The sequence below is a fragment of the Siphateles boraxobius genome, unplaced genomic scaffold, assembly GCF_051911475.1.
Source record: "Siphateles boraxobius isolate OS27281-9 unplaced genomic scaffold, OSU_SipBor_1 2, whole genome shotgun sequence".
Taxonomy (NCBI): Eukaryota; Metazoa; Chordata; class Actinopteri; order Cypriniformes; family Leuciscidae; genus Siphateles; species Siphateles boraxobius.
In genome coordinates this window covers 14,783,462-14,797,063 of record NW_027508810.1, presented here as the reverse complement: position 1 = coordinate 14,797,063, position 13,602 = coordinate 14,783,462, and the positions used below count along the sequence as shown (strand labels likewise).

The window sequence follows — 13,602 nt, the reverse complement described above, 5'->3', positions numbered from 1 at the left end:
TGAATCAATATTTGGGTGTTTCTTTAACTAAAGGCAAATGTGGCCCTGTGGACCCTGTGAAAATAATGAATATATTAAAATGCAATTTACACTCTCTCTCTAATTTATTAAAGTTGCACACTAACATGTCCAACAAGAGAATGCCACATCTGAGGGACAGATGCCACATCTCAACTGATTTATTTTGAACTGTAATAGAAATTATGGTTATGGAAATTACATTTCAGATTTTTTTTTTTAAATAAAATGACAGACTCCTTTGTCTTGCTAAGAGTAATTTCACAGTTAGTATTTTACATATCCTAAATAGCCAACACATATGGTCAGACATTTTGCATAATTTGACCAAATTACAGCTTGATTAGAAATGATGCACAATTAAAATATTCTGCTAACAAGTTTTATTTTCTCATTAAAACAAGTAGAGACATGTATAGAACATTTTACATAACAAAAGATTGAAATGCTTAATGATTATTTTATCTTTTGTTTAGATCAATACCATTGGAGCCAGTACGATTTTTATTTTAAAGAAAATTAAAATAAAATCAGTAGTATATACAAATATAAACAACTGAAAATTAGCAGAAAAAAAAAGATGAAAGACATGGAAAAGTTTCCAAGACTGGGAGCTTAAATCTGAAAAAAAAAATGAAAAAAGAAAAAGGTTATTCATGACAAACAACTAACTTCTGTAACATAAATGCCGCAAGTTAAAGAAACACCCAAAGAATGTACAGTAGTTCTGGTTCTTGCACTAATGCCTTATATCTATATTAGCCGTGTGTTACATGTGTTATGTGCGAGGGGACTCCTGCTTGATCAGCCAACAATCCTGGACCTTAGATAACCTTTTAAGTCACTCGGGTCAATGTCCATATACACACTCCCCCATTGAAGCACCCATATGAAAACACTCTCCGCACAAGTGCAGCTCCTTATTAATAAATAAACGGCTGTTTGTGAGGTGTTACAAGGTTGCTAACCCATGCAGAAGGAGGGCATATAGCGAGGAAATAAAGAGTGCAAGGGAAGTGCAAGACGGACGCGCTGGAGATGTTGGCGTGTTTCCAAAGCCCCCCAGAGATGCAGTACCCCTCCTGTACTCGGCTGTAGGAGATGCTATTTATACACTGCTGTAATGTTTGGTATTTCCTCTGGGGATGGGGTAGGGAGAAGGCATTGTTTTCCTTGGCTGACTTTGATTGTTTTGCTGATTCTTTTTGTTGAAATGTCAAAGTCTTGCTGTTCAGTTTATGCATTTCCAGTTGTGTTGAGTTGAGAAGGCCATTATTTCCACCCCCACCCCCCTCACAGTCATGCTGTTATGTTTATCAGGCTCCCATAGACTCGGGCTTCGCTGTGTACAGTAGCACAATGAGTTTACGATTACATTTTATGTTCATTCAACACCCTAGGCCTCACATTCAACACTGTGGATTCACCATGGACTAAACACTGGTGATCAAAGTGAGATCAAAAGTCAGAGCACTTCCATGAGCATGTTGAGGCTTTTGCATGGATATTGGCTTCGTGGAGCAACTTAGCAACTCAATTAATGCGAAAATTAAAGGTGCATGCCATATCTTGCTATTTTGAGTTAGTAAGTACTTGACTGTTCAGAAGTTTGGTGTCAGTAATATTTTTAAAATGTTTTTGAAAAAGTCTCTTATGCTCACCAAGGCTGCATTTATTTAAAGTAAATTATTAAACTTACTACAGTTAAAACAGTAATATTATAAAATATTATTACAAATTAAAATAAGTTTAAAAATAATACTTTAGTATTCAGTGTCACATAATCCTCCAGAAATCATTCTAATATACTGATGATGCTCAAGAAACATTTCTTATTATTATCAATGTTGAAAACAGTTGTGCTGCTTAATTTTTTTATGGAAACCATGTTCAAACAATTTACAGGATTCTTAGATGAAAAAAAGAAAAGAAAATCCTACTCCAAACTTTTTACAAGGTAGTCATTTTTAAAATTGAAGGTTCCCCACCCAAAGCATGGAAACGAAGCTACAAAACGGGCCAATCAGAAATGGTCATGGTTATAATGTCATGAGCAAAAGTACATTAGCATATGTCCGCTGAAGTTTACATATCAACACATATTCAGTACATATTCTGAACTTCTAAAGAGCATCAGTGCATGCCAAAGTTAGCCAATCAAACTGTCATTTACATATAGAAATTTTAAAGGTACGGTAGCAAAATTGAGCAGGTAAAGATTGTTCTTTTTAAATATGACTTATTTTATACAAAAGTTTCTGTATTAGTAGTGATGCACTTTCACCTGAAACAGTATTCAGGGCAGTTCAATTTCTATTATTATTCAATACCGAATGAGAATCAACTGTCAAACCGACAGCTAGGGGAAAAATATGCTTCAACACAATGAGCTAAAGACAGCATTCCTCAGCTAGAAACACAAACATATGTCTCGTTTGTTTTCATAATACATGGATTATGCATCGCATACATTGCAGGGAGCTTTTCAGTCATGCACCGTAATCCTGCTCTGCCTTACGTTGGTCTGTTACTGAGCTGACGGATAGCGTAGGAGTCCCCGCTTCTCTCCGCTCACACAATGGCAAAGTGAGTAAGTGTGAGTGAGCAGCCCTTCATCCCTTCTCTTCCTCCTACCTGCTTTCCGAGCCTCTGCCTGTATTCCTAACAAAGGGCCATAAATCCATGGAGCTCAGCTTAAATGTGCAGAGCTCCTTCTGCTGAGAGTCCTAAAGTAAACACGCAAAAGGTGAGGAGGAGTTATGCACGTGAATTTATTTTGTGGTTTTAATACTCATAAATGAGTAAAGAATAGATGACGTCTATGCTAAAATATGGATTGCTGATGCTACTAAGGTCACTGGCAGTGCATGTACAGCATTTGGGTGTTACTAATTTAAAGTCGATATGAAATCAACATTAACCTTATTTGCTTTCTTAACGGTCTCTGGTCTTTCATAAATGCCTCATGATTCATAAGCATACATTATTATGAAAAAACAGGGGTTTTAACTTGTTTTCATTGCATTCTTCAAAATGAAATAACTACTTTGGCCACCTCAACTTTTCTATAGGCCACCTCAACCAATAACAGAGTAGAGCATCATTTCTCACCAACTCACAAGCCATTCAAGTCCCATCTTACATTTCCAAAAATGTTTTGCTTAACTAGTATATCAAATTATAGAAGTTAATATACAGCAAATGGTGTTTCATGATGACATTAAGGTTGAAAATTCACACTGTATACCATTCGAAAGTTTAGGGTCAGGAAGATTTTTTTAAGTTTCTGAAAACGTCTCTTGTGGTCAACAAGACTGCACTTATCTAATAAATCCCGAAAAACAGTAATATTGTGAAATACTATTACAATTAACAATAGCTGGTTTTTTTTTATATATTTTAAAATGTTATTTGTGTGGCAAAGCTGAATTTTCAGCATAATTACTCCGGTGTCTCATGATCCTTCAAAAATCATTCTAATATCATGATTTGGTGATTAAGAAACATTTCTTTTTATCATCATCAATGTTGAAAACAGTTTTTGTGGAAACCGTGATAATTTTTTGTGAGGATTCTTTGATGAATAGAAAGTTCAAAAGAACAATTATTTGATTTTTTTGTAATAATTTAAGTCTTTATTGCCACTTTGTAGTGACAGAGAAAGCAATTACTTGTGAGTTAGTGAATATTTTGACTGATTCATTAAATGAACCAGCTTGAAAAAGTCAATAGTTTGTGTAGTTTGAATTTGCATGCAGCCAATGGAGACAACTCAACAAAAGATGTGTTGCCTATTTATTTTCTTTGCCCTATTTCATGGTAGAATCTTTGTCATCCCATTCAGTCCAGAGACAACAAACTCACGCTTGCTAAATATCTCTTTGCTGTGCTGTAGATTCAGTAGCGGTGCAAGAAATACTGCATATATTCTTACAGGATCAAGGTAATACTGTAAGTGTCTGTGACAACAATAATATTAATTCCATGTTAAAGGTGCACTTGTGTGTCTTCTAAAGTTGAAAAGCACACTTTGTGTGAGTCTATAATCATAACGCTAAGCCGCACTCCACCCTTTCTGTGCTTTACCAGCCCTTGAGGACGAAGTTCTGGGATGAGGGTGGATGACGCCACTGCCTGACCACCATGCCAGGTGAGATCACAGAATGCACGCAGACACACGCATACATGCGCGCACGGCAGCTGGCCCATAACAGCCACAGCGGGAGCCTCCCTCAGCAGCCGCAGGAAACTCCTGACCTCTCGCCTGCCTCCACCTCCATAGCAGCACAGCCAATTACTCCCATATGCTCACCTCTGCCTCCTCCGGCCCAGAGTCGGAGCAGATGCGGGCCTTGGCGTGGTCAGAGCGGTATACGCTATACGGCCGGGCGGTATATATTGTGTCGACGATATAAACCGTCTATCATTCTTGATTTTCTTAAATTGTTTAAATCGCGGTATACAAATATATCTAGTACTACTTAAAGTTATTGACATGTTTGAGTGATAAAGAAACATCTACATGTATGAATGAGAAAATAAGTAGCAGTATATGCATGATGTTACAAAGTTTTATTAAAGGGACAATGTGTAGGAATTTGTCCCATCTAGTGGTGAAATTGTATTTTGCATTCAAGCGAATAGTGCTCTACAGCGCCTCGCTCTTTCAAATGCGTGTTGCAACTACGGTATCTGTTATGTACCAAAAAGCTATGACAGGATGTCTTCTAATAGCACTCCATCGAGTTTTCCTTCGGGTGAACAGGTTTGTTATTTCCAACAAACTGCAACTTGTCACAATGAACAAACGGATGTTTGACAGAATTGAAAGTTTCCAAAGGCGGAGAAGCGACCAAAAAAGCTTGTAATTTAGAGCGTAACATTGACTTAACGTTACCTGTTTAGAAGAAAGCAGGCCTGAACTTGCCTGCTTTCTTCTCAACAGGTAACGTTAAGTCAATGTCGTCTCTTTTGAAAGCCTCCGTGGACCTACCAGTTTCATGTATATAAAGATAATAAATTCTTCGTTTATGAGGATAAGTCAGATCATTGGCAGAGGTATTTGTATACCATTGAGGACATATTTATGAATAAAAATATTGATTTTAGATAATAAAATACTTAAAAAACTACACATCGTCCCTTTAAGCAGAATAAGCTGTGAAAAAAAAGAACTCAATGTGATACTCGCGATAACTAGCAAACAAAAGGCACAGAAAGACGCCTCTCTCAGACAGCATGCAATCCCCAATTCAGTTCTCTTTTGCAGCTTATTGCACTTGAATGGTCAAATACACACACTATTAGTGTTACAACGGATCACAAAACAAGAAATTAATCTGCGAATCACAAGGGTGGTGAACCATGGGGCCTGGTCTGTATGGATCATGGATCAACTACGATCTATTACACCCTTACACACAATTGTCAAAATGCAAAAACAGGCGGTTATGTCTGAAGTTAACATGCACAGGATGTGTCAGTATTCAGTCTTAAAGTGACAGTAGCCTAATAAACATGCTTCTGTCTGTGTCATTAATGTTAATCAAACAAAAAAAGACAAAGAAAATCACCCACTGAGTAACTTGTCTAGCTTTACTAAAAATCAATATATATATATATATTTAAATCATACACTGAAAACTAAAAACTATGTAGTCTTTGGTTATTCAATTTCTGTATTTCCTAGTACTACATGTTAAATAAACTTACTGTACCTGTATTGTGTTTGTCTTATTGTTTGTAATTTGCTTCTTTGTTCTTATTTTTAATAACACAAATAAAATATAACTTTATTGTGATATATATATTATTATCGTGAAATAGCATTTCTCCTTTTGTGAAATAAGACTTGGTCATATCGCCCACCCCTAATGCCAAGGTGTCAAACAACAAAGAACAACATTGATCAACTGAAGATCTAATGGTTTATGTTGTCATAGAATCAAATTCGTAATCTGACAACATAAATTATGACTGGCCTCCAAGGGCAAAACTTAAATGCATTTCAGAGGGTTCCCTCCAAATCAGCACTGAAAATGTGAAAAAGTCCACAGATTCTGCCTGTCACTACTAATTATAACAGCTTTTCGAATGGTCTAAACATTCCCAAAGCATTACAATCCCCTAATTTGAAATGGATGTGCTAGTGGTTTGGGTCTCTATGGAGACTTCTCTGGCACCGAACACACCAGAGCCCATTTCCTGCTGAGCTGCTGTTTGCTGGAGGAAGTTGCAAAGCTGCAGTGGAACAGCATGTACATGAGCACCCAGCCTCAGGGTCAGCAGTCCTGTGAGAGTCAACCGTCCATCTCACTTCCAGCGTCTCACAGCTCAGCGCTCTCTTTGGGAGCGGCAGGATGGAGATCAACATAGGCAGAAAATCCAATTAAGCCTCATTATTTTGTTCACTCAGAAATGAGACATACACAAACTGTAAGTTAGAAGCGGTACAGGAATAGCCCCAGGACCGAAAGCAGAGTGAAAGCATCCAGTGTGGTTCAGAGGTGGAAGTACTTCATCTCATGTTTTCACGGGAAGATTTGATCTAAGGCTTGGTTCGGTTCACCATGTCTCTAATTGGAACTATATCATAAAAATTCCGGGCCAGGAACGGTTTTTAATCGTGCCATGCCATGCCGTACCAGGCTCAAGGGGAAACATAACTAGAACCATTCCTTGCCGTTGGCTCTGAATACACACTCAGTATGGCAGTATGGAGTTGAACAGGATCATCACGCCCTGCATAAAACATTTAAAAAGGGAGCATGTGATCAATATGCAACAACTTCATTAGGCACACAATGACCTTACCCTACAAAGCACAAGAGATTCACGCCTCCCTTCTGTGAGCAGCAAGAGCGACCTGATCAGTGCAACGTCTGTGAAAAATGTACCCTTCACGATTCTCTCATAGCCAGTGCAATCCAGACGCCGTCCCCAGCCGGCCCCTCTAGAGGCTCTCAACAGAGCTCTCTGTGAGCTGAATTTAAGGGCCATATGACGTACTACTGCTGCTGATGAATCCCCCTAATATTTCAATTCAACTTTTGTTGGAATTTCTTCCAAAAATTTCCATTCACTGTCTCAGATAGATACACTTCAGTACCACATCATACATTACAATACAATAAACACAATTCTAATAACTATATGTAAATACTAGGGCTATGTTAGTTATGGAAAAAATAACATGTTAAAATGATTAACGCATTTAACGCACCAGCGAGTAAATGATGACAGATTTTTCATATTTTGGGTAAACTATCCCTTAAATACCTATTTAAAATTAAACTCATGGCATTATTTATGCAAATGTAATTGCAGTATAAATACATTCATGCCACCTCTGAGCTGTAATAAACGATCAGGAAATATATTTAAATACCAATTTAGATGCCCGTTGATGAGCGTTGTAGCCTAAAAGTTTATGTAATAAGTTCTATTCAATAAAATAAAATATTTTAAAGCAATTCATTTTAACCAATAATGACTTTAAACAATCTTTTAGGGTTAATTTCTCAGCCAAATTTGATGTGCGATTAATTCAATTATTTAATCAGCACATCACATAATTAATTAATTAATTAATTAAATAAATATGATTTATTTGCCATGCAGAATCAGCAGCAGCTGAATAGAGGCACATGAAGCTCTGTGTAACTGGCCACAATGGATGCAACAGATCATTTCACCATCAGTGACAAATAATGAACTGAAAGATATCTGCAGTACTGGACAGAAAGTTTGCATGTAGAGTAGACTAAAAATATCCCTCTAACTGTTACCGAGGGAAGGGTGCAAGCTCTGAATGCTGTGAAAAAGTGATTGTTTCAGTTTACTATACTCATAACAGAGTTCCTCATGGAATGCTGACAACAATGCAAACTCGTAAAATCCAGCCACTGCCTAAAAACAAAGATTCCAATGCATCTTAAGCATAGTAATGCACAACGCATCATTTACTCAGACTATGATTATGATTAGGGAAGGGCAATATGTGTCTATATATAAATTAATTTTATTCAGTAAGGAGAAATTAAATTGATCGAAAGTGACAGTTAATACATTTATAATGTTACAGAAGATTTCTATTTCAAATAGAGGCAATTCTTTGGAACTTTCTATTCATCAAAGGATAATGTAAAAAATAAAATAATAATAATAATAATAATAATAATAATATGATTTTAGGGTTTAAAGAGAAGATTTTTTCCCCCAGCAGGCGCAATTACAATTTTAGAATAAAATGACAAAATGTCAATTTGCGGTTGCCTTTTGAACACACAATCATAGCTCTGTCTATATCCTAGACGCAAAAACAATGGCGAGGCACAAAAGCAGCACAATTCAACCCATTTAGCCTTCTGTTACCCAGAACCTCATATCATCTCATTACGCTCTTATTCATGTGTAATTCAGCTGAGAGAACGTGTCATGTCATGAGTCACAGGAGCGTAAAAATTAGGTGCTTTCAAAACAAGTGTATGCTCACGCTTTCTGTTTGTTTTGCTCAGAGAGTCGCGGTGGAATAAAAGTCATGTTTTTTTAAAGGCTAACCATCCATATTTTTAGCTGGCAGTAATCTAAGTCTGTACAAAAGTACATGAAGGGACTGACAGCCATAGTGTAGCCTACATGACACTAAATATCACTTTTATGTATTCTGGTCATAAATGTTAAATGGTTTAGCACTATGAGCTATGTAAGCCAACAGTGTTGCTCTTTCATCAAAGACGCAAATCAGATCAATCTGGAACAAAATATGTTAAAAATGACAGCTGCTAAATGACATTTTAATGACCTTCAACTCGGGGTCTGCCTACAGGGTGTTCTGCATGCCAGAGGAACAAACAAACCCCCATAATACCTGCTTTCTGTTAAAGGACTTTGACAGCCTTTGATAAAAGCTCAACAAAAGAACCAAGCTTATTATATTGTACAAAGAAGTGTAAACAATCACTTACAAATCAAAAACAGCAGAGGTATGAAAACAATTGAACTGAGGTCCTGTGATAAAAAGGGATCAAAACCACCGTTTATGGATTTATGCTCTGATTTGAACAATCAAAAACCAGTGAGTAATGCTAATATTTCAAATAAATAAATAAAAATAATAATAATAAGACTAAAACTGACATTTTGTATAGTGATAAACACATTTTCAGGCAGATAGGCTTGTTAAATGTATTTCAATTTCATATAAATTATGTTTATAAATGTACTATAAATAGATAAACACTGAAAGGTACAAACCCAACAATGTACTATACACAGAACAGCTGATCACAAGTATATGTCCCTTAAATGCAAAAACAATAAAAATAAAGATGTTTTACAGTTAGAGTAAGAAATTCATATTACACATGGACCCGGTTTATAAAGGTGCAGTATTTTTTATTATAATGTAATTTATTTTAATTATTTTACAAGGCTACATGTTGTGACCCCTTTAAATGTTCTAGTGGGCCCCGGACCCCCGGTTAAAACCACATCTTTGAAAAAAAAAAGTTTCCAGAGGTGTCTAAAAAAGAAGAAATAGCCTAATAAAAAAAATATAATATAATAAAAATATAAAATGTAAACATAACATAATCTATACGCTAAAGACACTATAACTTAGCCACTGTATTGTTGTCCTTTCTCTTATTATGAAGTCTATACTAAAACGCTGAGTTTCTCAGGGATGTTTTGACGCAATGGTAACGATATGCGCAAATCCTCCAAATGTTCACATAATGAGAGTAGGATGTATAACATTAAATTAATCATCCCTTTATTTCTGTCTACAGGAGAACATCACTGCTGATCGCTACAATACAATGTTAGTCGGCATCACAAAACAGACGTTTATCAAGACAACGTAGAAATAAAGCGCAACAGCGAACTGGCAGGTTAAGAAGTAAAACACACCGACTCTAGTGCGTTGTTCTCAATATCTAGCGAGTTCACTAGATAGAGAGCATTTTGAAGCGCCTACGATGCCACAAAAAACCGTCTAGTTAAGCAGCTCAATAGGTTTTGCAACACAGCCCTGGCTCAAAGAATTATTAAAACTTCTCCGCTATTAGTTTACTTCAGGATGCATTAAACTATCCTCCGTCTGATAGAGTTTAAATCCTGTCCAAAGCGCAACTAACTACAGCACGGCGAGATATGCGACCACATAGGCTACTCACATACCAGCTTTAAATGTCGAACATTCTTTTCTTCTGTCATCTTGAAAGAAACCAAAAGGGGACACAAAAGAAATCTTGATATCAGAAACAAGTGTTACTGTCTCGAAGCGCAGTCCTCCGCGACGCAGTAGCCTATGTGTCGAGAACGCAACTTTAGAGAAATGAGTGCAGCGCGAGGAGCAGACAGACAGGCAGACAATCGCAGGAAACCGGGCTCCTCCCACCGGCTACACAAGCGCAAAGAGTCTCCCGAATGATGGCTATGAGCGGCTACGGGCTCCTTCCAGTCAGGCTCTCCTTATTGACAGGGTCGTTCATCACCAGAAGGCACTCCTGCGTCTCTATACGGTTAGCAATATCATCCATAAAATTAATTATGTATGTTATGGTCGGCTGTGGTGAACCGGCAAGGAGCTGCCATGACCCATTTGTTACACCTCGCGTATAACTGAGCCTAAACCCGTTGAGAGATGATATAATATAGCATATTATTAACGAGAATCCCACAGAGATGTATGGTAAACAGAATTACTCATGGACAGCTTTGAGAGCAAATACAATGATGATAAAGAGGGTCATTTGCTTGTCTCAGTTAGGGGTTTACAACAAACGGGAGACTGAAACTAGTTGGCATGGCACATACACCCTCCCCCTTATATTATTTCTACATAAGCACGTCTTGACTTCAAAAAAGCTTTTGTACAGTGATATGAAAAAAAGGTAACTGAACACACATTTATATTTAGTGGCTTGTGTCACAATGGAATTAGACAAACTATAGGCTTTTCAGACGAATTTAAAGGGATAGTTCACTCCAAAATGTTGTCATCATTTACTCACCCTCATGTTGTTCCAAACCTGTATGAGTTTATTTCTTATGTTGAACAAAAAAGAAGATATTTTGAAGAATGTTGATAACCAGATAGTTGGCGGTAGCCGTTGACTTCCATATTATTTTTTCCTATAGAAGTCAATGGTGACCATCAACTGTCTGGTTACTAACATTTTTCAAAATAAAACATCTTTTGTGTTCAACATAAGAAATAAACTCATATGGTTTGGAACAAATTGGTTGTTGAGTAAACGATGACAACATCACCCTCACATGAAGGTGAGTAAATGATGACAACATTTGGGAGTGAACTATCCCTTTAAATAGTTTGTCTAATCCCATTGTGACAAGCCACTTATAAAGGTGTTCAATTACCTTGTTTCATATCAAATTGATGACAATTTTAATTTTTTTTAGCCAACAAAAACTAATACTGATCAACACATTCTAATTTTATATAAATTACACTGTAAATGACTTTACTTTAAATAAATAAAATAACTATTAAACACGTGTGACAACTTGCCCCTGACTTGCCCCAAGCTATAGCAAAAACATTATCATTCTGTACAAGTTCTGGACTGCATTTCCCAAATGCATTGCAATCCTAAATTGATCGTAGAACAATTGCCACCAATGGTCTCTACAATCAACTTAGGCTTACAATGCTTTTGGGAAACGCAGCCCTGGTTCTGGTTCTCAAATTTGATACGCAGAGCTCCTCAAGACGGACTACCTGATTACACTTTAAAAAGCTATAAAATCCCAAACAAATTACTTCAATGCGTAACAAGAATGTACCATATTAAATACACAACCTGCAGTTGGAGTTTATTAGCAACATCCTGATTTTCAGCTAAGCAATGTGAACCTAATTTCCTTTTTTTCTGGGAAAAACCTTGCAAATTGAAGTAGAAGCATGGTATTAGCTTTTAAAATATGAGCACACCCCCCGTTGAGGGCATCCCACTGAGATAAGGCCATGCTGTCCTACCACTTGGCTCTCAATTCATGTCTGAAGTGTTATGTGCGACCACTCAAAACAATGAAAAATTCAAAACAAACAATTGCTAATTGCTTCCTGGGTTGTTAGTCCAGAAATATAGCACAGATACAGTCTCGCAGCACTGCTTACAAAACAGTTTACACTTGCACTTATAACAGAGTTCAGAAATCAAGGGCACTTGCTTCAAACTGGCAAGTATGATTAACCATGCGATGGAGGTTCAATGAGAGCCATAGGTGCAGTGTACCCACGGTCAACTGAGCAAACAAGACTTCTAACTACTGTATAAAGAGATTTCATTGAATGATATTAGTTTAAAACAAAACAAAACAGGTAGCTATAAATAAATAAATGTGCTATGAACTATACTGAGACATTTTCCATTGATTTCCTCTTTGCAGCTGCAGAAAAAAACCTTTATGGCAGGGGTGCCCAATATTGTTCCTGGAGATCTGCCTTCCTGCAATGTTCAGCTCCAACCCAAAACAAATACACCTGAACCAGCTAATTAAAGGCAGGGTAGGTAGAAATCCCCAAAAATATTTTTTTTCCAAATTTGTTTAAACTGTCTTTATATATCAATGCATAATTAAAATGTAAGTACTCACGAAAATAAATTATAAAAATCGAGTGTCTGTAGTCCTCTCAGGACTGCAATAAACACAGCTCATTATTCCAATAACTACCACCCCCTCCCTTCTCGGCTCCTTCCAAAGCCACGCCCCCAAAACACATGAACGCGCAATCCCGGCCGTTCGCTCAGCTGGAAGAGTCGGACGCGTTTACCAGCGCCGAGCAGAGAGAAGCGCAGTGTATGTAGTGACATCATGTCGGAATCACAAGTAATAAAATAACTAACTTTATCAGTATGAATATAAACAATTTACAATGGCTGTTAGTACTCACTATCAAGCTCGCATATCGATACTGGTAAAGTTTAAAATATTTTACTAGCTCGTAACGGAATCAAACTAAATATAAGGCAAAGCTATAAATAGTTTAATTGATACACGTTTGCCATTACTATAAGTTACACTGTGATGAAGGTGAATTTTTAAGATTCATAACATAAGATTGTTTACAGATAAACTGAGTAACATACACTCAAACACCTTCTCACAACTGCATTGCAGACACAAGATATAACACACAAACACACACACACAACATATATTGTATAACACATACAGATACACAGTGTTGGGAAAGTTCACTTTCTACATGAACTAGTTCAAAGTTCAGTTCACAAATCACAAAATAAAAACAACTAGTTAAGTTCATAGTTCATACTTCACAATTTTGAACTAAGTTCACGGTTCCAAAAAATTAACTAGTTCATAGTTATTTTTTTCCATATGTTGCTGCGAGCTATTTTTTATTATTATTGCCACAACCCATATACAACCACAGACACCGGTGGCTTGTGTTGCCAGATTGGGTGTTTTTTTCGCTACATATTAAGGCCTGTTTACGTGTGTTTTATCCGGGTTTTCGCCTGGAAGACTCTATAGAAATCTGGCACCCTATTGAACGAACAACAAACCAAACGTGAAAAAACGGAGCAGGTA

The 13,602-nt window shown here is 36.9% G+C and overlaps 1 protein-coding gene across 11 annotated transcripts in view; it reads right to left on the bottom strand.

The window, feature by feature from the left end:
- mid2 (midline 2) overlaps window positions 1-13,602 on the bottom strand; it is a 164,586-nt gene that overhangs the window by 76,941 nt on the left and 74,043 nt on the right. Inside the window, exon 1 of one of the 11 annotated variants that reach the window (XM_077236042.1) lies at window positions 10,201-10,497. The exons of 4 other annotated variants lie outside the window; for them this stretch is intronic. The gene's annotated coding sequence lies outside the window, so the exon portion shown is untranslated. Of the gene's footprint in view, window positions 1-10,196; window positions 10,498-13,602 lie in introns of those variants that run through there. 6 more of the 11 variants (XM_077236041.1, XM_077236039.1, XM_077236036.1 and 3 more) reach the window with 6 other exon arrangements.